The sequence below is a fragment of the Engystomops pustulosus genome, chromosome 5 (assembly GCF_040894005.1).
Source record: "Engystomops pustulosus chromosome 5, aEngPut4.maternal, whole genome shotgun sequence".
Classification (NCBI taxonomy): Eukaryota; Metazoa; Chordata; class Amphibia; order Anura; family Leptodactylidae; genus Engystomops; species Engystomops pustulosus.
This window is the reverse complement of record NC_092415.1, coordinates 60885706-60912235: the sequence shown is the minus strand read 5'-3', so window position 1 is coordinate 60912235 and position 26530 is coordinate 60885706. Positions and strand designations below refer to the sequence as shown.

Genomic DNA, 26530 nt, shown 5'->3' with positions numbered 1-26530 from the left:
CACCATATTACAGATTGTCTGCCCTAAAAGAAATGTTTTGTGACTGCATCTATTAAATCATGCAACTCGGTCTTTTCTGTCTGAATCTTTAATATCTAGAAACATATGGCCATTACAATACAGCTTCTAATAACTTTGATCATGTAGAGTGCTAAGCCCTGAAGCTGCTCTCATACATGCAGCTGTTTTGCTTTTTGCCATTCATTTTGTTGTGGTTTACTATAAAATGGAATTGAACATTGTACAAATTAGTGCAATGTCACAACTATTAGAACTTATCCTTAAACTTTCACATCAAAGTACTGTATAATAAAAAGAACTGCATTACTTATGGTTTAAATGTGATCGCTGTTCTGGAGTATAACATGGACACTGGATATCCAAATTAGAGAACACACATTTTTTATAAATTGTATATATTCTTAACATGGAATAAAAATGGAAATAAGATAATGATCACTGATTAAAACAAGAGAGCATGGTCAGATACCTGCAAGTAATTGGTGTAAATCTGGCACTTGGTGCTAATTTTCTGAAGAATCTGACAAACCCTATGTAACTGGCAGCCTAACCTTCCAGTTTTCACTGACTTTGCAAAAATGGTGTGCCATTTCAAAGTGATTGACACCCTCTGACAGCAGGTTGCTCAGATGAAGGCCAAAGTGTTGACAATATTTACAATAGAAAGAGAAATTGGTCATTTGAAGTCTGTTATTTCTAGAATATTGCATCTTTAGAGCATCATAAACTCAATCAGGTCCCCCAAGAAGGCCGGTCATCCTCAAAAGACAAATGCAAGAGAGGACAGGATAATGCAGAGATTCTCCATGGGTAATCATTTCAATGCTGTAGCTGGAAATGCTCCCCAGTTGTAGTCCTGAAGCAAATTTAATTTATTTGGATCTGATGGGAAATGTTGCGGCACATTTACTAAGAACAGGGCAAACTGCACTAAATGCAGTTTACCTGTGTATAGTGCAAGGTGCGCCAGATTTATATATGAATCTGGTGCTACCTGCACTGCTCCAACAAAGTGCACCAACACAATTGTGGTGCAGTGAAGAAAAAACATAACACTCATCTGTTAAAGTCTTTTTCTTTTAAGTTAAGTTTTTCTTATACAAATGCTATATATATATATATATATATATATATATATATATATATATCCACCATTGAGTGAATATATTTGAGATAAGAAGAAAAGAGATTACAATTGATATAGTTGCGACGTTTTGGTGATCCTGACCTTTGTCAAGCTAGATCTGTAGCTGTAAACATAAAAAGAGTGGAGTAACAGGTTTGTGTTTAAGTTCTGAGATTATGCATGATTAATATATATTATTTAATATAATGTACAACAGGACAGTCATGGTAGTATGTACAATGGGAGGAAAACTAATGCATGGTCTCTAGCTCCCTGTGAGAACCATGTAAAAAATCCTCTGGTAGACTGCTGGATATTTATGCCCGAGTCAATAGGGAAACATTGGGTTAAAGTGCATTGCTTAGATACCACATAAATTAGCAGAGAAGTAGTAAAAAGTGAGTTATGATGCCGACCATTTTCATCCCTGTTATGCTTATGCGACCTATACTTCCATGCAAAAATATTTAACTCATTCCTGCTGCCTCTTTCCCCTGTACTCTCTCTCAATATGACTTTGTACTACTTCTCTGCTAATTTATGTGGTATCTAAGTGATGCACTTTAACCCAATGTTTTCCTATTGACTCGGGCATAAATATCCAGCAGAGTCTACCAGAGGATTTTTTACATGGTTCTCAGAGCTAGAGACCATGCATTAGTTTTCCTCCCATTGTACATACTACCATGACTGTCTGTTGTACATTATGTTATATAATATATATTATTCATGCATAATCTCAGAACTTAGACACAAACCATACTCCAGTCTTTTTATGTTTACAGCTACAGATCTAGCTTGACAAAGGTAGGTATGACCGAAACATCGCAACTATCTCTATTGTGATCTGTTTTCTTCGTATCCAAACTACATTCACTCAATGGTGGAGATATACATACATTTATATATATATATATAAAGCATTTGTATATGAAAAACTTGAATTAAAAGAAAAAGACTTTAACCCCTTGCCAACATTTGACATACTATTACTGCATGGCGGGAGGTGCGTTCCCGCAATATGCAGTAATAGTACGTCAAACTTCTGGCCCTGGCTCCTGAACAGAGCCGGGGCCAGAGGCTGGGGGTGTCAGCTCTATATAATAGCTGACACCTGCCTCTAACATCCGCGATCGGAGATTTCTCCAATCACTGATGTTAACCCCTAACACGGGGGGGGGGGGAGGGGGTCCGCTGCTCCGATCGCAGCCCCGGGACTGCAAGTGTACGGGGCTGCGCGATCTCCTTCCGGCTGCCGGGTCCCTGCCTTCTTGCATGACCCGGCTGTGACACACTGAGCATGCGCAGCATGCTCATTGTGTCAGATAATACAGTGTAATACATCTGTATTACACTGTATTAGATGAAGAATAGCTTGAACAAGCGATCAGTGGATCGCTTGTTCAAGCTAACCTGTAAAAGTAAAGAAAAAAAGTTTAAAACACTAAATAAACACACTTTTTAATAAAATGAATTAATCAAATAAAGTTAAAGTCCCCTAAACACAAACATTCCCTATACACATCTAATAAAGTAAAAAAAACAGAAAATCACCAAAATACCCCACATATTTGGTATCGTCACGTCCGTAACAATCTGTACAATAAGTCAAAAACATTATTAGACCCGTACGGTGAACGCTGTAAAAGCAAAACCCGAAAAACTCGCCAAAAATTTAAATTTTCATAAAATCCCTTCACAAAAATGTTCCAAAAAGTGATCAAAAAAAGTTATGTGCACCAAAATGGTACCAATTGAAAGGACAACTCAACACGTAAAAAATAAGCCCTAGCTTTGTCAACCAAAAAATATTAAAGTCCCGTCTCCGAAAAGATGGCGATGCAAAAAACAAATGAGATTTCTTCTATATTAGTTTTTTTCCAGTAAAATTGTAAAAATAAATGAAAAACTATATAAATGAGGTATCACCGTAATTGTAGTGATCTATAGAATTAAAATATTATAGTATTTTTAGTGTACGGTGTACGACCCCCAAAATATACAAAAAAAGAAACCCCAAATTGACAATTTTCTTTTGCTCCATACATTAAAGAGTTAATAAAATCTCATCAAAATGCTACAGACCCACTTAATTGAAGTATTTGCAAAGTGCTCTCATGTCGCAAAAAATAAGCCCTTATATGTCCAAATTGCCAAAAAAACAAAGATTGCATAGCCATTATAAAGTGACAATGCATAATCTGGTCTGAATGGTGCAGCTCCGGCCTCAATGCCCTGGCGTGTGCCCATACAGCAGGTTACCACCACATATGGGGGATTGTTATACACGAGAGAGATTGGGTATCAAATTTTGAGGAGCGTTTTTGAATGTTATCCACTGAGAATTTGTACATTTTATGAAAAAAACATTAATTTAGCCAAAAAAAAATGTAATTTCGAAATTGCATCAATTTTGTTTTAACCCCTGTAAACCAATAAAAGGGTTAACAAACTTCATAAAAGTCGTTTTATGTACGTAGAGGGGTTTAGTTTCTATAGTGGGGTAATTTATGGGGTTTTACTTTTATTTAGGCCTTTCAAAGTGACTTCAAACCAGAGCAGGTCCCTCAATAGCAGGATTTTGCTTTTTTTTATGAAAATTTGAAAAATTGCACCTGATGTTCAAAGCCCCTTAACATCTTACAAAAATGATAGTATGAATAAAAAGCCGCAGAGGCATAAAGTAGACATTCGGTGAATGTTAGTTATTACGTTTTTTGGTGTTATGACTCATGTGTGAAAAAAGTAGAACATTTTGAATTTCGAAAATTGCGAATTTTTCCAAATTTTCACCAAATATCAGATTTTCTCATAAATAAATGCAAAACATACCACCCAAAAATTTTAACTAAGATGAAGTACAATGTATCATGAGAAAACAATTTCAAAATCACTTGGATATGTTAAGGCATTCCAAAGTTATAACCACTTATAGTGACATAGGGCAGATTTGAAAAAATGGGCCGTGTCAGGAAGGTGAAAAGTGGATTCGTCGTGAAGGGGTTAATGGATGAGTGCTATGTTTTTTCTTCACTGATTGGGTTTGAGAAGCCGACAAAAGCACCATCACATATTTTGGAGTGTGGTACCCCTGTGCAGGCACTTCTTAAATACCTGTGCAAGCAGTTTTCACCTAAAAAACCATGCAAAGTCCGATGGAAAACTGGCGCACAGTCCTTAGTAAATGCACCCCATTATGTTTGTCGTCAAACTGCAGAAATACTAAACCCAAAGTATATAAAGAAGTCAGTGAAAGGTGGTGGAGGAAGTGTCATGCTTTGGGAAATGTTTTCTGCAGTGAATTTAAGTGTGTATCAGAAACTTGTTCAACAAGACATGGTTCCTTTCTTGCGTTCTTCACTCAGCCAGCAAATTTCATGCAGGACAATGCCCCGGTCACACAGCAAAATGGTTAAAAAAATCCTTAAAACAGAAAACATTGAAACAATGAAATGGCCATCCTAGAATCCTGCTCTAAACCGAAAAGAAAAAACCTTTGGAAAATCCTTGGTGACCAAGAAGTTATGGCCAAGGACCCCACAACAGTCACAGAACTGTAGAATAGACTGGAAGACGAGTGGACCAAGAGGAGAATAGTGATCTACTGTGACTGCAGATGTGCTGAAGCCATTCAAAGCAAAGGCCTGTGAACTTTCCACTGATTGGTGACTGTTGTAACCTTCAGAAATTTTGTTATAGTCTTTATCTGCTCTATAGTGATGGCTGTTCTTTAATTATGATCATCATATTTTTTGTAAAATAAAGGTTTTATGCTGATATACTTGTAATTTGTAAAACTCATCAAATGTTCCATCAAATGTGGATCAGTAGTGATTAGATTATTTCGGAAAAAATCACGTGACGATATATTGTTCTCCAATTTGATCTCCAGTGTATATATTCACAATCCCATATCGACCAAACACAACTGAAACAGGAATTCCAGATTCTATGGGTGGGAATTTTGGCTGTTCTAAGCTCTTTCTTAGAAGTTATAGAACGGCACAGCAGAGTAAGCTTTGCTATTTCTGTAACGTCTGGAATTACAAAAACTGTGTAGCTTTTCCTTGAATGTGAATAACTGAAAAAACATCCAGAGATGCTTTCTTTGGAGCACTTACATCTTACCGGGATGTTCTGTCAATCAATAAAACTGCCTCAATGGGACATATGTCTCTAGTAAGATTTTGTAAACATATCATTTCCACTGCACACAATGTCGGATAATTTGATAGACTGGATGTATGCATCGATAAGCATATTTGCATCAAAACCACTAAAAGCAATTAAAAGTTGACTTTGTGGGAATAATAATATTATAATTGACCACAAATGGCCATTTTAAGCCACATGGGAAAACCTTCGAGTGATGTGCATCTGATATCCATTTATATATAGGTCAACAAAATTCATTACTTTGTCCCATATGTGGCAAACTTATATTTCAGAATCACTTTTGCGGTGCAATTTATTTTGGGCTGCAGAAACAATTATTGATGTGTTATTGTCTGTGGTAAGCATTAAGATACAGTTAGACAGTCACAGCATAGCATTTAGCTGTGTTCTTACAGTTATACTCCTGTACTTATAGCCAACCAATGTTTGACGTCTGTACATCAACAATCATACAATCGAAACACTTACAGAGAAAATTATATTGACCAAGGCCTCATGCCCATGAGTGTTTATTCTGGTCTTGAGCCACCATTGGGCTCAGTCTTGGCATATGACTCTCTGCGACACAAATCATAGAGGAGGTCTGATTGTAGCCCTTTTTTGTGGGCTGTGCAGCACAAATATAGGCAAGAACAAAGGCTGTGATCCCAGACCCCCTTTAGCCATTTTGGCAAAGCTTATAGTAGATGTCTTTGACTAAATATGTAACACCTTGGGGTATTAACCTTATTATGATCAAGGGTCATTGTTACCTAAATATCCAGGTAAACTTTTGCAGACTTTAACTTGATAGGATACTTTTATTAATGATATGGAATCAGCAGACAAAAACAAAAAATGTTAAAAAAATAAGCTTTTTTGTCATTTTTCCCATTACAGTTTGTAAAAATGGAAATTTTAATGAACGTTTACCAAAATATGTTAAAAATATGTACAGTATCAATCTGTCACCCAGTGCACTGAGAAATATAGAACATCATATATTTTGCCATGTTATGCCACTCGCTTCTCTATGAAGAGGGGTGAGTAGAACAACAGTTCACGGCTGTATGTTCGCCAAGTCTACGGCCCAACTGAACATATGTCATGTGGATGTACCCTTACTCTAACGGTCTAATTGCAGCTATTTTTACATTTTGTCTTCAGCTGACAGGCTGGAAGTAGGAGGCACATTTTAAACAGTTATATCTTCAGACCCATGGCACCTAGAAGCACAGTTCTAGTGTCATATTAAAGGAAACCTACCACTGCTCGCATGATAAAATCATGCGAGCAGACCACCTGGTAGGCTATTTAATACTGATGCCAGCACATACTTTAGTTAGGCACGGCGATCGTTAGTTTAGATAAAAAAATGTTTTACTTGCATATAAAAATATTCCCCTGGTGCTACCCCTACGTCATCTTCGGAAGGGAGATGCCTTCCGATGTTTAATTATTCACGCCTCCTTCATTGTAGCCGTTTCCTTCGGGTGCCGAGAGCCGTGACGTCACCAAGCTCTCGGCACCCGAAGGAAACGGCTACAATGAAGGAGGCGTGAATAATTAAACATCGGAAGGCATCTCCCTTCCGAAGATGACGTAGGGGTAGCACCGGAGGAATATTTTCATATGCAAGTAAAACATTTTTTTATCTAAACTAACGATCGCCGTGCCTAACTAAAGTATGTGCCGGCATCAGTATTAAATAGCCTACCAGGTGGTCTGCTCGCATGATTTTATCATGCGAGCAGTGGTAGGTTTCCTTTAAAGAAGAGAATATTCCATGGTTCAGAAAATATAGCTGTTTGAAGTAGACCAGTGTCGTCACATATATGCACATGCTACCTACAAGGAGCAGGTGGAATTAGGACATATATAGCTGCCTGGCACTTGTCAATCAATTTGCAACAAAAATCTGTCATCCTTTGCACCTAAAGAAAATGCCCAAAATACCACATGACACATTCAGCTAACATTTTAGACAGCTTTTAGACACTTTTCACCATCAGCCAATGTGTTGTTTGTGTGTGTGTTCTAAGACTGTTACCCCTAACTTTGCACTGTTTAAAATTTAAAAACTATTAGTAATCCCAACCCACTTTTACCATTAAAGGGGATTAAATCAATAGCATTGTGCTACAGTTCCATTATTATCCAAGCAGTGCCAAAGTGGTGTAAGCTCTAATTTTTAGTAGATTTCTCCTGTACGCATCTGCTGGATAATAATGATTAATTAAAACACAGAAAATGACTATGAAACAATTTCCTATTACGGGACTTGGTGATTTTCCAATACTGGATACTCTTTCCTCCATGACTACTTTGATGTGCTGGAATCTGTAAGATATATTTAGGTATGAGTAGGCGATCTCTGTTCTGTGGAGGTATTTATGTATAGCTTGGAAAGTAATACTGTATGTTCCAAAATTATTTTTATAGATTCCATTTTTTTAAATACAAAATTATGCAGTGTAGTTTCAAAGCTGATATTTTTCAACCATGTACATTCAGGAACAGATGGTGTAAGAGAGATTTAAATATTAAAGCAATGTGTGAGAGAGGAATAAGTGCACTTATGGTTTACCTGATTTTTATACAAATCTGTGTATAAGCCAGGTTCTGCTTGGTGTAGAATTGCGCTACAACCTGCATCAGCACTGGCGCAGACTATAGCTAGTGCACAGGTGTGGGGGAGGTATGCTCCATGCTTGCCCATTCCACAGCCAAGGACAGCTTCTTTTGCACACCCCTCCACACCCACTTGACGTGGAAGTGGCATAATAGGAAAAATAATCCTTTTCCTGACCGTGTGTATGGTCATGGTTATGACTGGGTTTAATATCTGTATTGTCTGGCCCTGGTCTAGTACAAAGCTACCTATAAACAATACTATGCAGACAGAAAGGGCCATAGCTATAGCGATTTGTAACATAAAACCGCAAATAATGTATTCAAAGTCAAGAAATTGTAATGAAATGTATTGAGCGTTGAATTTGGTTCTTATATTAGCAAATCTTATGAAAATTTTACATAAATACTTTAACTCTATATCTTTTTTATTTTACAGTACAGTGTAACATCACTGGTCCTATCTACCCATTTCACTTCACATCTACACATTAACAATGAAAATCTGACAATTAAAAGGTATGTGTGCTTTTTTGTTTTAATTTGACAAATAAAATATTCTGCTAAGTAAATATGTTGTTTTTATCCAGGTAACAATTAGAGTTAGAAGTCATGTTGTTCTTTGTATAATTATAAGCTATGGACACCTCTGCGCTAAATATAAAATGAAACCACACGAAAAAGTATTCTAAAATTTTGTTGCAACAACTTGCTCTCCTGCTGATTCTGGAATAGATCTGAAAGCAGGCAGTAAAATGAAGATCTAAAAAGAAAATAGATGGATTTACTTGCATGACTATTATATAACTAATGTAAAGTATGTGTTTCCTTTATATAGTTTACATATAAATTCATTTAAAATGTCATTGTGCATTGAGGTGGCACATTTGTTCATATCATTACCACACCAGGGGAAAATGTAGCATTTTTACATGTGGTAAGATGTTAGTATCATAGTTCCCTTAATTAAAGGGTTGTCCACTAATAATTTATATTGTTTCTGTATTGAAATGTTGTTATTATTATTTTCAATATACTTTCTGTAGTTTTCTAGATCTATGCTTGCTGAAATTAGTCAGAAAGCTTCCTTGTTTCTTTTCTGTGAATGAAACCTGCTAACTTGCACAGCTTGTTAAAAAACACCACTTTGATTTCTCTCTGTGACACCCTATGCAGAAATATCAAATATAAGTATACTCAGTAGGGAGTTATTGAGTAAGGAGATTGAATCAATCTGTGTACCGTATTTTCCGGACTATAAGGCGCACATAAAAGCCTTGGATTTCCTTGGAAATCCAAAGTGCGCCTTATAGTCCGGTGCGCCCTATATGAGGGCAGCGGACCCTACTTACATAGGTCCCCGCTACCGGAGACAGCAGATCTCCAGCGGGAACTGCAGACCACGCGGCACAAACAACATCTGCCGCGTCGGTCTGCAGTTCCCGCTGGAGATCTGCTGTCTCCGGTAGCGGGGACCTTTGTAAGTATGGTCCGCTGCCCTCCTCCACCTCCCCCTCACCTTCCCCACTCACCTTCCCCGCGTCGCCGCGTCTCGTCGGGTCTCGTCTTCGGGTCGCGTCTCTTCTCGTCGGGTCTCCGCTCCGCCCCCGGACCTCCGCCACGCCCCCGGACCCTGCGCCTTATAGTCCGATGCGCCTTATATATGGAATTATTCCATATATAAGGCGCATCGGACTGATGCGCCTTATATTCTGGTGCGCCTAATGGCCCGGAAAATACGGTAGTTGTCATTGTAGTGTAATTTTGGAAGGTGGGTACGTAGTGAATGCTAATGCTCCAGCTCATGGCATGATTTATTTTGGGTATTTCCAAGAAAATTCCTGAATATTTTTTAAGATTAAACTAAATAGAAGAATGATACACATGGCTCCCTTGCGTGTGTTTGAAGCCAAATGCTCCAATCAAAATTTGGTAAAGGAATATACAAATAAGTTTTCATAGAAAAAAGAAAAACTTTTCCTCCAAAAGAACCTTTTGGCTCAATCAAAAGTTATTTCACAAAGCTACTCAATAGTCGGCATCAACTTATACATAGCTTTTTTTCACAAGGTTGTACCAGAGGTAAAGTTTTTATTTTTTCCATCCGGGTATAGCTATGTTTTAGGTATTTTAAGTGCCAACATATTAACAACAACCCTTAAGATACCCTTGGAGCCAAGTCTTACTACTGCTATCCTTGGTCTTTTGGACCAGGGTTTCCTCTTTTTTTTCCCCTTTCTTTCTTATGTTTTGTTCGGGTATCCAGCGGATTCTCAGAGGGAGGGTGAGGGAGGGATATCTGGTTTAAGGTATACTTCTCACAGGACAAAGATGTTAAAAGATCAGGATAGTCTTATGGGAAAAACTATATGTTGACGCATTGGTGATATTTTGAAATTGTATTTCATCTATTGTACTTGGAAAATGTCGCTGGTTCTGTGTCCTAGTATTAATGTTTTTATTGTCTAAAAATATAATAAAGATTATCTAAAAAAAAAAAACATATTAACAACAACCCAAAGATAGGCTAATAGTAACATTGCTGTTAGTATGATACATACAGGACTGAGCCAGGCCTGCAGTGCACTGTCTGGACACTGGACTGAGCTTTGAGAGCTGGTCATTAAAGGGAACCTGTCAGATTGATTTGGGACACTAAACCATCCACCAGATCCTAATGGACTAGTGCTTTAGTGTCCCAAATCATTCTTTTTGATTTTTAGGCCTTCAGAAAAAATCTTAATCCTGACCTTGTCCCTCGTTCCCTTGGTGCCTGCACAGTCCAGCAAGTAAAGCTGAATTCTTACACTCAGGCTTCACTGTGCAAGTGCTGTAGATATGGTGCATACGCAGTGAATACCCAGGATACTGTCCCGGCTTCACTTCTGGTAAGCAACAGAGGTTTTTTTTATCAATTTTTTAACAAATAAAGACTTCTAAAAGGTTGGTTTGGGACCGCAAACCACAGGTCCCTAAGGATCTGTAGTTGGTTTATCGTCCCAAATCAAACTGAAAGTTCTTCTTTAAGGGTCCATTTAGTCACATGGCAAATGTTAAATAAACATACTGCCAAAATATTGTATATAGGTTTTTAATTTATTGATTCCATTGAAGCTTCAATAGGATTTTTTACAAATTAAATTTAATGCAGCCAAATACTTTTTTTATCTTACCTATAAGATGCCTACAACATATAGCATTTTTAGTCACTGCAGCTCGTATACAATTATTAAGAAAGATGCAGAAGCGTTTATGGAATTCTAAATTGAAGTTTTGATGAGAATTAAATAAATGACATAAATGCTCCAGTTGCACACAGTGATCATATATTCCTGCTAACAGTGGGTTTTCAATAGTCTATGCCAAAATGTTTTACTGCACAAAGCAAATTTCTTTAAAAAATAAGCCATAAGGCCACACAATATATTTAAATAAGCCAGAATTATTAGCTTTCAAACAATTCTTCTCCGCTTGCAGTGCTTCCACCTACTCAGCTTCCTTAAATTCTGTAAAGCAGCTATATTTGGCCATAAGAATGCTTTCCTGCTGGTGAAGATACCTCATAGGGTTTGCAGACAAAGCCATCAGAAAGTTTACTTGCATTTTAAAGGCTACTATTTACCAGCCAGGGCAATCAAATAGGTAGCATTATTACAGTAGTGGAACACACAGAACACAATGTGCTTATTTTACTTGAATATGTTTAAATTGAAAGCAAATGTAGCATTCACCGTGATGCTCCGACTTTTCTTTTGCTGTATTATTGTGTGCACGGCTACTATGAATGCAACATAATCAGCACGAACAAAAAGCTGCAAAATGGGAAAAATAACTGACCGCTAATACATTTGTTTTTCTGTGTTCTTGTGTTCCTTAGATCACCTCAACCCCATTTTCACATTGAATGTTAAAGTAACAGATCCCCAATGCAAATATTGGGGTAACTGTTCATGTGTCAAGTAGCTGGAAAACATTGTAGTATTTTATTTGAAAATGTTAGTGTTTTAACTTATTTCAAAAAATATTTATCAATATCATAAAATCTATACATACATTGTGGAAAATAAATATTTGAGACAATGCTGATTTATGAAACTTTTCCCACATACAAAGAAAGGAGAGGTCTTGAATTTTTATCTTAGGTATACTTTAACTTCAAGATAGAATCTAAAAGAAAATCACATTACATAATAATTAATTACATTATTAATTAGCATTTTATTGCATGTAATACCTTATATACTTGAGTATAAGCCTAGTTTTTCAGCACAAAAAATTGTGCTGAAAACCCAAACTCGGCTTATACTCGAGTAAAAAATATATAGGTTTTACCAGGTTTTTGTGGTAAAATTAGGGGCCTCGGCTTATACTTGGGTCGGCTTATACTCGAGTATATACGGTAAGTATTTGATACAATAGAAAAACAGAACTTTGGTTGTAATTACAGAAGTCAGATTTTTCCTGTAGTTCTTGACCAAGTTTGCACACACTTCAGTTAGGATTTTGGTTCACTCCTCTACACAGAACCCTTCTACAGATCCTTCTGGTTTTCAGGGTCATGATTGAGAGATTGGAGTGTGAGTGTGCCAATAGGTGTGAGAAGAGCTTCTTAAAGAAAAAGTAATAGGTCTAAGAGAGCCAGTATTCCTGCAGGTTGATAGGTAATGAAATACTCATTTCATGCAATAAAATGCTAATTAATTATTTAAAAATCATACAATTTGATCGTCTGGATTTTTTTAGATTACGTTTCTCACAGTTCAAGTCTACCTGCTTTAAACAGTAAAGATCTCTCCATTCTTTGTAGGTGGGAAAAAGAGGCTTGTATTTTCCCCACTGTAGGTGATGTTCTACAATACCTATTATTACTTCTTGATTATGTCAAAAGATGCCAGTCTTCTGGGTCTGACATCACTGCCAAACTTTTTGCTGATGATGAATTTGTATAATTGTGTCATTGAGAGACGTCTCTCTTAAGTATAGAAGGTGTTTTAGAAGTTTTGAAATGAGTTTCCTATGAAGAAATTAAGTCAGCTTCAGGAGGTTGGATATCTAAAAGTCCCCATTCAGTAGGCAGTTCTGATGGCATTCTAATAATTAATCGCTTGCCATTTAAAGGCATCTAAATGGTAAATTCTGAGATTAAAGAACCTTTTCCCTGTATGGAGCCAAACCTTGAATGATTGTAATTACATGCTCAGAGTATCGTAAAGTATCTCTATTGTCCCTTTTAATATTGTTGCATTGTCAGTATATGGATGTGGCTTAGATCATAGGGCCTTGTGGATGCTCTCAATTTGTACTTGAGTTGCCTGCTCCTGGCCTAGAAGAAGAATAAAAATCTGTGAAACAATTTTGACGAATTTTAGTAAGTGCTACTGAGGTACTTCAGGCAAGTCTTGAAGACTTACATTTTTACAGTAGCTGGTTTCAAATCACAGTAGGGCCAAGTTAATCTGGGTGTGATGGTGCTTTATGGCGTTGTGGGCCTCTTATCCAAAAGACACAACTGCAGACTGGGTACACTTGGGCGCCATAACTTTGACAGTGTTTGACAGCTTTGAAGTCTGCTAGCTCCTTCACCAGTCAGCTCAGAGCTTGATACAATATTCTTTTTTGATATATTTCTAGATATCAAATAGAGTTTCCTCTCCTCCAACCTTTGAGCACTCACCTAGGCGTTCAGCTTTAGAATCTTGTACTTCTGAGCCTTGTGGTAACAGTGCTATCTTAGAACTTGTCCTGGTGGCATGGACAACTTTTTCCTCAAGAACATGTCCAGATCTTGCTGGTGGTGCCGGTGGAACTTGGAGAAACCCTTCTTGACTTGGGGATTAGAGTTTCCATAGTTGACCATTGTAAGGCTGGTAATCCAGGTTGTATATGTGGTTTATGGCAGTATGTTGAGGAGCAAAAGGATCATGCAGTCATCTCACAGCGTGGCATGACTCCTCCCCCATCAGAACACATTGATAAGAATTGAATATGATTTACCAATCCAATTCTGATGCAAACACTAATAATCTGGACCTTCTGCCTCATTTATTATCGCCTCGTTTAATTTTTTTGGTGCACCTAGAGTACTGCCATGTGCCAAATGAATCTATTACAGTATAGAAGCCAGCAGCTAGTCAGAAACACTACAGTCATATCCCACAGGTAATAAATCCCAGTCATGGTATTTGGAAATTTCTTTGTTTAGTACAAACAGTTAAATTATTTCATAAGGCTATAAAATATTTAACATTTTGCCACTGTAAAATATGTTTTAGGTACATAAAATCATCAAGTCATAGCTTATCAATTTACCGATATGGATTTTTATTTTAGGATATTTAAAACATAACTTGTCTTCAATAATGATATACCAACTTTCCCAAATTTCCCAGGGATGAGTGGTTTACAATTCTTATTCTTGCACCAACACGCAATGTAAGAGTTTACAACCAATTAGGAATAAGCACAAGCTGACATATTTTAAGATATTTTATAAAATTGTAAATTCCTTGCTTCACTGGTCTCCTTTTGTATACACATCTTACATAAGACTTCAGGCTGACAGGGTTGCACTTGGCTGTCATGGAATTTATTCTCAAATTAAGGCGTAATGTGGAACATTTTCTACAGTGTTTCTATTCCTGCAGTATGCTATCTGAACATGAATTTTATAGACCCCTGGATAATAGTTTTATAGCTGGTGTGAGGGTCTCCAGAAAAATAGCTAATATAGCAATATTCCACTCGATAGATAAGGTGCGAAATAAACTTCATCCTGCAAATAACCATAGAGTCACATAGTGACACACGAGGCACTAGAAGAGTTGGAGGGTTCAACATTTGAAATTTTATTGTGGATGGACAATTTAGATCTCTATATAGGAAAGGGTTATTTAGAGTTACAACAATTAAACTATTGAGGTAGCAGTGGAACAGATTGGTCAAAACAGGTTTGTTGGTCTTACAGGCCCAGGTATAAACCATGGTTGCCTTGAAACAGAGAGAGCACTATCTACTCAGAACACTGCAATTTATGGGGCTCACACCCACAATACCTGCAGTTAAAGGGTTTTTCCCATGAACTGTTCTGCTCCACACATCTCAATGGAGCTGACGGAAATTGCCAAGTGATCTCCATCAGCTCCACAGATATGAATGGAGCCGAACGGTCATTCACCTCTGTCTGCTTTATTCATCTCTGGAAGCGACGAGGGGTATGACGGAAGTACCTGGGACCCCATTAGACCACTCGCTCTCATATCACACTGAGACCCCACCGATTAGCCAGTTAGGCCCTATCCTTTAACGTGTAAATACACTGCCATATGTAAAAAATCCAGAATAGTATGTGTCCCCTGGAACAGACCATATTGTAGAAACATATAGGTGTGCGCTGCCCCTAGAGCTAAAATGTAACAGTAATGTCCAAGATGTGTGTTAAAGGCTTTATTTTTATGGACGACGCATTTTGGGGACGAACTGTCCCCTTCCTCAGGTCCAAAAGCAACATACACTAAAAAAACATTGGACAAAATAAAAAGGTATCATAAATAAATGGGTACAAAGAAAGGTGTAAAATTGTGGTGGCGAATAGAAAAATGAAACCAAATCAGAAATACATATGGGATATAAAAAATCACTTCAATATATACAAATTGACTTAGATAAAATGCATAAATAATGGAACAGATAAATAAAGAACCTGAATATATGTAATATCTGACGATATATGAAATCAGAACGATACTGGATACAACGAGTATACAGTCAGATAGAATGCATAAATATTGGAACAGATAAATAAAGGACCTGAACATATGCAATATTAGATGATACATAAAATTATGATATAGACCAATACTGGATACAATGTAATGAATGTAATAGGCAGTAAAAAATACAGTAAAAAATAAATACAGTAATAGAATAAATGTATGTGTAAAGGGTATACTGTGATGAGGGTAAAATTATATATGATATGATGGTGGTGGTCATGGGATGGTGGGTAGTCATATAAGGGAGAAGGAAGGGGGGGGTTAAAAGAGATGTGGAGAGCAGGCTTACCTGGATGCAATGTAGAGACTCACATATGCTCGGCTCGGGTGGGATCTAAAAGACCTAGTCCTGTGGTCTTGGATAAAATACCTGAGTGGGGAGGATGGCATCACAGTTAGTAAACAGATAGATGAATGGATCTAAGGAAAGACCTTAGGGGGGTGAATGAGGGAAGCAGTTACCTTAAGTAGTGGGTGAGCCGGTTAGAAGGGCTGCGCCACCGTAGTGAGGCAGGAGAGAGGCCGATCTGCAGGGAGGGTAGGGATATATAAATAAAGTAATAAACGGGGGGCTTGAGGGTTGTGTGTGAAAGTGGCATGAACCAGGGAGGCTGAAACTTACCGCTGGTGGAATATGGGGTGTGAGTCTTGCTGCACGCCAGAGTATAACAGCGGCGTGGAGGACTTACCGGATTTAAATGCAAGAGCCAAACAAAAAAAAAATTGTTCATTTGGCCGCAGCCAAATAAAATTTTTTTTACATTTTAGCTCTAGAGGCAGCGCGCACCTATATACCTGTGTTTTTTTCAGCTACTTTTCTATTGTTCCTTGTTGTTTTCTAAAGTTCATATCTGGATTCAGATGATACCTCAGGGAACACAACTGAAATCTAAAAATGGCAAACTTTAAAGGGAGACTGTCTTTGGCACCAAAAAAAGTTGCACAATGTGCAGATGTGCCATGAAAAGTCACATAAAATAAAGAAAAATGCAAGCAAAAAGTTTGAAACATATACACCATGGTATTCCAGGGTACAGAGTCTCCGACTTTGTGATCAAGGGCATCCAACAGAACCAGTGCAAAGGGACACTACCACAGGTGAACTGTCCTCCTAGGGGAACCTGGGGCAATAGCAGTTTTTGTGTAAGCTGCACATACAGGATAGCAATAGATAAGATAAGATCATCCTTTAATAGTCCCACAGCGGGAAAATTCACAGCATAACAGCAGCAGAGAGTACAGTACAAACAATAACAGAACAATTATATTAGGGATCAATGAACAAAAGATAAAAAAGGATAGTGCCCATAGTGTATCCATTTATTAAAGAATAGTAGTACTTTGCTATATTTGCAGGACAAGAGTACTGTGATATGCCCATGCTGTATATGATACTGCCCACCGGACATCAGAGAGCCTAATTAGCACATATAGAGTCAAAAATGGTTGCTTAGGAGCAGTGGGAGCTAGAAGAATATTCCAACTGTGCAGAATGTTGCACAGAGTTTTAAAGAGTTGGAGTTAAGGGAGGAAGGTCCTCTTTAAGTCTTTGCCGATTTATACAGCAGTATCCATAAACCATTTTTGGGTGATATAAGCCATTGCCAGCCATGATACTCACTAAAACAACACATATGAGTCCTCAAACATACTCAAAGCATAACCCAATTTTGATGAAATTCCTCTTCACATGCCTGTTATATTTGATTGACCATGACATGAGTTTCATTAGAATGGTTTAGGTTGTAGCAAGAAAAAATTACTTGAATCTCCTGAAATAATAAAATCTGACATAACAAGGACATTTTGCTATTCATCTGCAATCATTTTGGTTTCAATGATTTAGAAACACATAATAGCAAACACTGCCATACAACAGCTCAAAACACAGACTGGATCTGCATTGTATTTATATTTTTCCAGCCATTTGTGAAAGCTTTATGTTATTCCACTTTGCTTGGCATATTTATTTGTTTCCCAGCCTTTATATTTGTTTCATAATTTAAACTGTAACTAGAGTTCAGCTAAGTTTAGATTTCATAGAGTTGATACATACATTGCAATCAGTTTTTTTTACTACAGCAAACTCTTTAAAGTTAAACAGGGGTTCAATCAATTTTACAAACAAATAATATTAATTAGAGTCATAGACCCAGATCTATTAAACAGGCTGAGTCAGTTTTCTGTCTGACTAGAAAGAATGTGCAATCTGCTTCCGCATGTATTTATTAAGTGTTTGCGTCAGTTTTGACGCAATTATGCACTGCTTGGGAAGTGCACACTTCCCAAGCAGTGCATAATTGAAGACAGTTTGCCAGTATTCAATAATCTGTCCAGTTTGTGTGATAAATCTGGGCCATAGTTTAGTATTTTAGAATTGATATGAACTTGATTAAGTTGTAATATGCTGCTTATTCAGTTGAATATACCTGTTTTTGTTACATTGCTATGTTCATTTTGCTACATTCATTTTGCTACAAATTCCACTTATGCTTTACCTAAGCTGTTTCCTACTTCAATAATAACAATTTTCGCTTCTTAAGCAAAGCAATCACTTAAAAAAACAAAAAACAGCTATAGATGCTCACTTCCGCTTCACCTTCATCCCACCGTTGTCCTTTGATTGACACAAGCTTCACAGCGGGATCACCTAGAAAAGAAACTCATAACTAGCATAGACAAGATGTCCGGTGCTCCAGGATGCTAATTATGCACGCCCCCACACCTGGGAGCATGGGAGAGGGAGTTGACGTCACGCAAGATGTGTGACTTCACACTTCTCACATGGTGTAACCTCCCTCTCACAACATGGTCCCCGCACTCCGGACTGCAAATTATACCTCTCTTTTGTAGGTAATCCCCCCATGTCAAGCTTAGCGATGGACAGTGCCGGTATCAAGATCAAAAGGAACGGAGGTGAGCATCTTTAAAGGAAATCTACCATTTGATTTCATGCATTATGAACCAAACATGATTCACAACCCTGAAAATGCTGTAGCTACACTGATGAAGAAACATATCTGGTTTAATCCCTGAGTTGAGTGGTTTTGCTGAAAAAACAATTATAAAATTCAGGACCTTGGATCCACATTACACACAAGCTTTTTGAACAGCCAAGACAGTACTAATCAACATCTGGGGGATGGTGCAGCAATTGATTATTCTGCCTGGCAGGAAGAACACTGTGATTACATCATCTTCTGGTGCAGTGTATAACTAATGTGAAAGAAACAGGTACAGAAGCAACAGAGCTTCATTATCATAATTTTATAATTGTTTTTTTCTGTTACTGAAAGATATACTGCTCATCACATACCTACATGCATTAAATATCTGGCAGATTTGGTCCCACCTGTGATGTATGTTTATTGTAATTCCTGATGCTATGGCCACATTGAATGGTGAGTTAGCTGTGCATACACAACTTCTGAATAATCTACAAAATGGGTTCGACTGCTGGGATCCTCACCAATCACAAACTCCCAGCTCTCAAGAGAATGAGAATACCAAACTCACACATGAGTTGATCTTAAACCACTCCCATAGACAGTGAATAGACAAAAATGTGCCATGCCACTTCATCCATCAATGAGAATAGGATCCCCATTCTTTGACAGGCTCACAGGTCTCCTGATCTTTTGGGGTCCCAGCAGATGGACCCTAACCAATTAGCTCGTTATTCCCTATTTACATAACTGAAATACTTGGGCCAACACATCTCATCTCATAAGGATCCTCATCTCTGTATTTGCTCTTGTCCCGAGACAAGAGCAAATACAAAATGCATCTGTCAGAACTCGCAAATTGCTCTGATCAGGTTACAGGCTTTGGCACTTGAAAGCCACACCCAGAGCTGTCTATGATTGACAGTTTCCTTTCTGATGTTTCCTTGGAAAAGCTGGGTATGTATTTGAGCTTGTTTTGTCTGCAGCTGTTCTTTGAGGGAAAGACGGTGAAACAGTCAAAGCTGAAGACAGTGTCCATTGCTCCCCTTATATATGGCCCAGTCCCTTCAGAGCAGTGGTTCTCAACCATTGTAATGCTGTGACCCCGCAATACGGCTACTCATGTTGCGGTGACCGACCCACAGGTTGAGAACCGCTGCTTCAGAGGGTGCTGGTTATTTAGTCTGATTTCTGCTATCTAGTGCTATCTTCATTCCTGTTCTGTGTATTTGACTTCTGCTTCGCTTACTCACCAATCTATTTGCTTTCCGATTTTGTATCTTTGCCACCATCTTGATTTTGACTCAGTTTTGTCCTACTCTGCTTGTCTGTATCTTTTGTTTGTCCATCTGTGGACCCCACTTTTCGTGTCTCAGACTTGTGCTTGTTTTCTGTGTACCAGTGTGAACACTGGCCTATATCTTTATTCCATTACCTATCTGCTCCACCTCCCAACAGCTGCCAGACAAAGTAAGTCTTCACAGGTCACCTTGTAGGGTTGTAGTGTCTGCAAGCAGGTTCCTGATAGCTGGTTGGCCCTTGTCAGGGCAGTATATTTGCTTTGGGACGTTACAAGGGTAGTTCGCCACCATTTACTCAGTCTGACACTAGCCTTATTGTGGTTGCGCTCTTGCTGGACAAGCTCATTACAGCATCTATTCCTCTTGAGGACCTGTCCAATTCTGACAACTCATTGATCTGTGTGGAACGTGCAGCTGCAAATTGTGGTTGCATATTAACATTTAGCATGCAGCCCTCCTAAAATTATTTGCCTTATTGACTTGTTACTATGCATTATGTATACATACTGTTCATTAGTGTAGGCAGAGTTTTAATTGACATTTTTAATGTTTTACATGCTTAATATTTCCATTTACATATGCCCGAAATGATAAGTGTCACACGGTGACACTGCAGTAAGACCTTATATCTCATAAGATATGAAATATTAGCCATTGTCAAAAGCCTGCATAAATAAATGTATTATTATGGTCTATTAGTCTATTATGGTATCAACTTTATATTTATTTTTTTATTTAGCTTAATTGCCTTTGGTTTTTATATCTGTGGGGATGATCATTATTACTATATTTTCTTAAGATATTTTAGAGAGAATATCACTCATATTGAGAGGAATTGCATGAGGCAACTTCCAATCAATTGTACTAAAGTCTGTTATTAAAATAAACAATTAAAATCTCTTGGCTGGACCAATAAAAGGAACCTCACAGATGGTCTTTTCCTATTGATTAAATGTCGCTGCTGGGATTGAACATGTGACCTTTGTAGTGTTTTCCCTCTATATATAGGATAAGAATCAGAATCCAACGCCTTCACCCAATCAATGATCTGGATGTAATGGCTGCAGGACTTTAATTGGCCGACTTGATTATTTTTGCTGGAAAAGAAAAGCCTTTTGACCGTCATGTAGATGCAGCACAGCAAAGACTTTGGCTGTCAGCACTTTTCTTAAGCACTGCAATGTCAAATTATTCTTGATAACAAATTCCATTTTAATTGACTATTGGTAGCACTAGTCAAGTATGCAATCTTGTGCATTGAGATTGTGTCAGGAAACTACTTGCTATAATGAATGTTATAGAATGAATATGTATCACAGTGATCAGAATCAACAGGACTGAACACATTTTTACACCAAATCCTTGTAGCATCTATCTGCAGCATAGCTGATGATAGCTGGGACCCCCATCTGGACTAGAATTCCTAGTATATGTATATTACCAGGAAAGAAAACATTTGGATGAATTTACTAATTAAAACACATAGGGGCACATTTCAGGCTCTTTACCATTGGTGTTGTTTTTTATGTCCGTGATTTCCACAGATGCCTCACTAAGCCATTGATTTCTATGGCTGTTTACACATTGGCTTGTATTTTCACTGATCCATTGTTCAAGGAAAAAATTATGAAATATGTCCTATTTTTTTCACTGATGTGGATCATGGAAAGCAATAGAAGTCTATGGGTCGGCAAAAGAAAAAAATCTGTTCTTTTCACTAATGAGACTGAACATCAGGTGTGATGTTTTCAAAGCAATGTTAAACCTTCAGATTTTTTTGCAGACAAATGGATGCATCATGACACAAAACGGAAAAAATAAAGAGACACAACTGAAAACAAAATGGATGCGCAACTGGTCGCGCGCACAGTGCGCCGAGCGGGGACCACGGTGCGGTGAAGCCACTTCCTATATAAAGATTAATAAAGCGTTTAAACACTTTACATCTATTTAATAACATAACTAAAATAAGCACCGGCATCAGCTCACCCTGAGCTGGTGCACGGCATTTGCAGCTTATACCCAACATCGTAACTGGTAGGTTTCCTTTAAACAAGCAAGAACTACAAAGCAATTTCAATGATGAAGCTTACAGGATGTAGGATACAGGATGTACAAATAAGTAAATAAAGCAGAATATTTGGAACTTAGAATATGCCTTTTAAGGTTCATTCACACAGCTGTCTATGGGGACGTACATGCAGCTGCAAATTTGCGGCTGCATATATGTCCCCATAGACGTCACTGGCGGCACGGCGGCGGTATTGTGCCGCACACCGGAAAAAGATCATGCTTTTTTTTTCTCTGGTGTGAACAGCACCCTTAATCCCATTAAACCAAATAAGAAATACTTGTAATCACAGAAACAACATAATAAACTGTAAAAAAAAAGTATGAAAGTTTACCAAGATTCTGTGTTTCAAGTGACTTACACTTTGCACAACACATTTCATTAAAAATACATTCAGTTTACACCTTAATTAGGTTACGCCTTCAGATTACTTTAGGACATGGAGCCGATAAGCCACAAATACCACAATCCCCAAGTCTGTAATAAATCTTAAATGACTATAGCTTCTTTTGCTGGAAAAGCAAAGTAAACTATACATGTTAGGATAATATAATAATAATGAATAATTAAAGGTAACCTGTCATCAAAACACTGTATTTAAGTTCTCCCACGTGCCCACGGTCAATCCCAAGCATATCCGAAACAAGTTTTCATTAGATTCCTGGCTTATTCCTTTCAAGTAATAACTTTAATAAAACTTTACCTGGCTCCCTGCCTAGTCGCCCCCTGGGCATGGTTATTGTTTCTCAAAGTAAGTGCCCCCTACACAAACTGCTCGTCCTCCTCGATTTTGAATTTACAAAAACTCCTCCCACTTCCCTCCGCTACACAGCTTTATGTCTCCACCTCCCTGCATGCTCTTGCGGGCTGAGCGATTCATTGTCCACATCAGATTGCGGACATGCGCAGATAGGAATGGAGAAGCGCTGACAGTCTCCACTCTATCTGCGCATGCTCCGGGTTCAGCACAGGGTTAGATGCAGGTACGCAAACTCTGTTGCAAATATTTGCATACTTCCCAGAATTCCCTAGTGGAGCATCTATGGATTCAAGTCTCCACATGCCTATAAGGCAGCCTTAATTGGCAACCTCTCCATAAGAAGATTTCTTATCTTCTGTTCCTGACTAGATTAAGGTAAAGTTGCTCAGAAAAAAAAGGAAAAAAAACTCCAGAAACAAGAAACAATAGATAAATGTCCCTTCCACCTTCTTAAAGGGGGAGAAAAAAAATGGTGTACACTGGTTCCTTGGCTTCTATCAAAAAAAGCTGAGTGTTTAGTAAAATTTCTTCTTCAGGTCAGATAACCTGAAGTTTTTTGAGAAAACTTATGCTTCTCCCAATTCGAGATTGTGACACCTTTCCCTTTCATATATAGGTTTCTCAAGGGACATAATGGGGGTCATTTACTAAGGGCCTGATTCACGTTTTCCGACGTGTTACCCGAATATTTCTGATTTGCGCCGATTTCCCCTGAATTGCCCCAGGATTTTGGCGCACGCGATCGGATTGTGGCGCATCGGCGCCAGCATGTACGTGACGGAAATCGGGGGGGGGGCGAACGAAAACCCGACAGATTCGGAAAAATCGCTGCATTTTTAAAAAAAAAAAAAGTGTAGTGAAAATTGCACTTACCTTCACTAGGAATAGGCCGTTGTACTTGAGTGCATTCCGGGGAACTTCAGCGCAGCAGCGCCACCTGGTGGACGTCGGATCCACCGCAGAGAACACGCCGCTGGATTGCGAATGGGCCGGGTAAGTAAATCTGCCCCATTATGTAGCAAAAGCAGCAAGGTGTTTATCTGGAGTCCATATATTGAGCTCCTAATGATAAGCCAATGTTTACTAAAGTATTTACCAACACAACTCTTTATGGTCTTCCATTTTGGAAAGGACCTGTAGTTAAAAATGTATTTCTCCTTGTGACAATTGGATTTTGAAATTTTTTTGGTTGTCATGGCAATAAGGAGAAAAAAGACTGTAACCTCTCAGTGAAGCTCTCTGGATGCAGCTTCTTTATGTCTGAGGTAAAATGGTTTGTAGGCCCTAGCACAACATCAGACACCCCGAATCACACTCAACAGTGACTTAGAAACCCGAATTTGAAAACACTGATGATACCTGTGATTGGTTTCAGCTCTGAGAGTGGGAGTTAACTGTTTAAATGGCACTTGCAAAGTCACCAGTGGGATCTACATGTGTGCCTAGCAATTCTGGTGAGGATCATCGATCTTGATGACGATATGCAGACATGAAGAAGGAGAAGGATGGAGGAGACACAGAACACACTGGGATGTAAATTGTTTTCATCCTCTGTGTCATACTGCTGTGCTGACCCCCCCCCCCTCCCCCACTTGCTCTTCACTGACTCAACTATTTTCTGTCAAAGCCTAGAGAGCAGTTTTGGTAATGATACTCTGCAGGAATGGATTATAATATCGGCGGTTTGGGTGGTAACCCAAGGCCTAAGTCTTTTAAGGGGCTCATGTCCAACTAAACCACCAAGCAAATACTCATATATACTCAAGAAAATCATTGTACATCTATTCCTGCTCTCAATACAAGTGTATACAAAAGCCATTTCAGGGCTTATGAAGGTGCTCCAATGGTTTTGATACAGTAGATTGAAAGCAGCAAAAGATACATCCAGCCTTGTAGGGGTTGTATTCAAGTAGCATGGGGCCCATGTTATTCTTAATCAGGCCTACTCAATTCTTCATTAGACTGAGCAGCTTCATCCTCTGCTCACACTGGAGACTGTCCTGTTTTCTTGTATCTTGTGGGGTAGGGGCATTGTAGCTATAGAAAAAACTTTATAAACTTTACAGCTACACTTTAATGTAGTTTTAATAAATAATTAAATTACTTTTTCAGTAGGAATTACTGAAAAGCCCCTATAGGTCCACATTAAAAAAAAGTAAAAAATTATAGCCTGTACAATTTGACAATGTAAATCTGCTCTGGATGGCGCCTACTTTCATTCTATGCCCTGCCATGTGCCCATACAGCAGGTTATCACCAAATATGGGAGATCAGTGAACTCTGGAGAAATTGGGTATCAAACTTTTGAGCCTTTTTTCATTTAATCCATTGCAAATGTTTAATTTTACACCCAAAATGAGTGTATTATGAAAAAATATTTGTAGACTGCATCTCCATTTTGTTTTAACACAATAAAGCAGCTAAAGGGTTAACAAACTTCTTAAAAGCTCTTTTTCATATGTTGAGGGGTATAGTTTCCATAATGGGGTAATTTATGAGTCTAGCTATTATTTAGGCCTCTCACAGTCAATTAGAGCAGGACCATCTAAATACGGGTTTTGGTGATTTTACAAAAAATGTGAAAAATGGTACCTAACTTCTCAGCCTCATAACATTCTAGTAAAATATGTGGAATCTTAAAAAACCATGGGAACATAAAGCAGACATTTCGGTAATGTAAGTTATGAATTTATTTGGGTGCTATGAATATCTACATCAAAAGTAGAGAATTTAAAATTTGAAAACAAAGAATTTTCCAAATTTTTGCAAAATTTTGGATTTTTTCATAACCAAACACAAAAGATATCATCCAAATTTTTAAACTAATTTGAAGTACAATGTGTCACAAGAAAACAATCTCAAAACCCCCTAGAGATCTCATAGCGTTCCAAAGCTATAAACACCTATAGTGACAAAGGGCAGATTTGAAAAATTGGGCCGCGTCCTAAAGGCCAAAATAGGCTGAGTCACATAGGGGTTAAAGTGTCCTACACAATGCTATGTTTACTTTTTTTGGTGATTTGGGAACTGGTAGACCACATTTAACTGAAAATGCATTACCGTAACTTGAACATTTTAGGACTTAGGTCATAGAATCCTAAATATCAAGAGGATGTCAAGAGCAATATTTTACATTTTGAAAGGACTAGAGATAAAAATAATTTTTTTCTTTTATAAAAATGGCAGATGGTAAGAAATAGGTGTAATTTATTAATTCAACAGTGTCAGGCAAGAGTTGTCAAGGGTCCCTTAAACATTTGGAACACAAGAACTTTGATGAAATTTCAACTTCAAAGCATAAATCACATGGGAAATGTGTTTATCTCAGCTCTTCTCTCTGAATGGCACTCAATTTCTCAGTAATGATTTGTGAATATGTTTGCTATTAACTCTTTGCTTTGATGCCGGCCTTTTAGAATGTGTGTGAAGTATTAAAATGAAACAGAAGGAATCTTGGTGGCAAAATATGGGGAAGATTTAATTCTCTAGAGTTTTAAAAACTTTCCAGCCATACATTTCCAATTTCCCAGAGATCTGTCTGTTTTCAAATTTAAGCAAATAAACTTGGTGAGGGTCATGCCTAGTAGTTCAACCCTGTTATATTCCTCAGAAAAAGTAAAGTATATAAAGAAGAAGTGGGTGCACTACCATAGAAATATACCTGTTGGCAAAGGTAATTTGCATAAAGAGAAAAACTTAATTTTTACGCTATGTGTTTAAAATGATCTGCAAACCTCTAAAAAGTGGC

General features: G+C 37.9%; 1 protein-coding gene across 5 annotated transcripts in view; it reads left to right on the top strand.

The window, feature by feature from the left end:
• The window catches only part of DLGAP1 (DLG associated protein 1), a 389361-nt gene that overhangs the window by 129385 nt on the left and 233446 nt on the right, over positions 1–26530 (top strand). For all 5 annotated transcript variants that reach the window (XR_011855730.1, XM_072152144.1, XM_072152143.1 and 2 more), the window contains one exon: positions 8373–8452. The gene's annotated coding sequence lies outside the window, so the exon portion shown is untranslated. The remainder of the gene's footprint in view (positions 1–8372; positions 8453–26530) is intronic.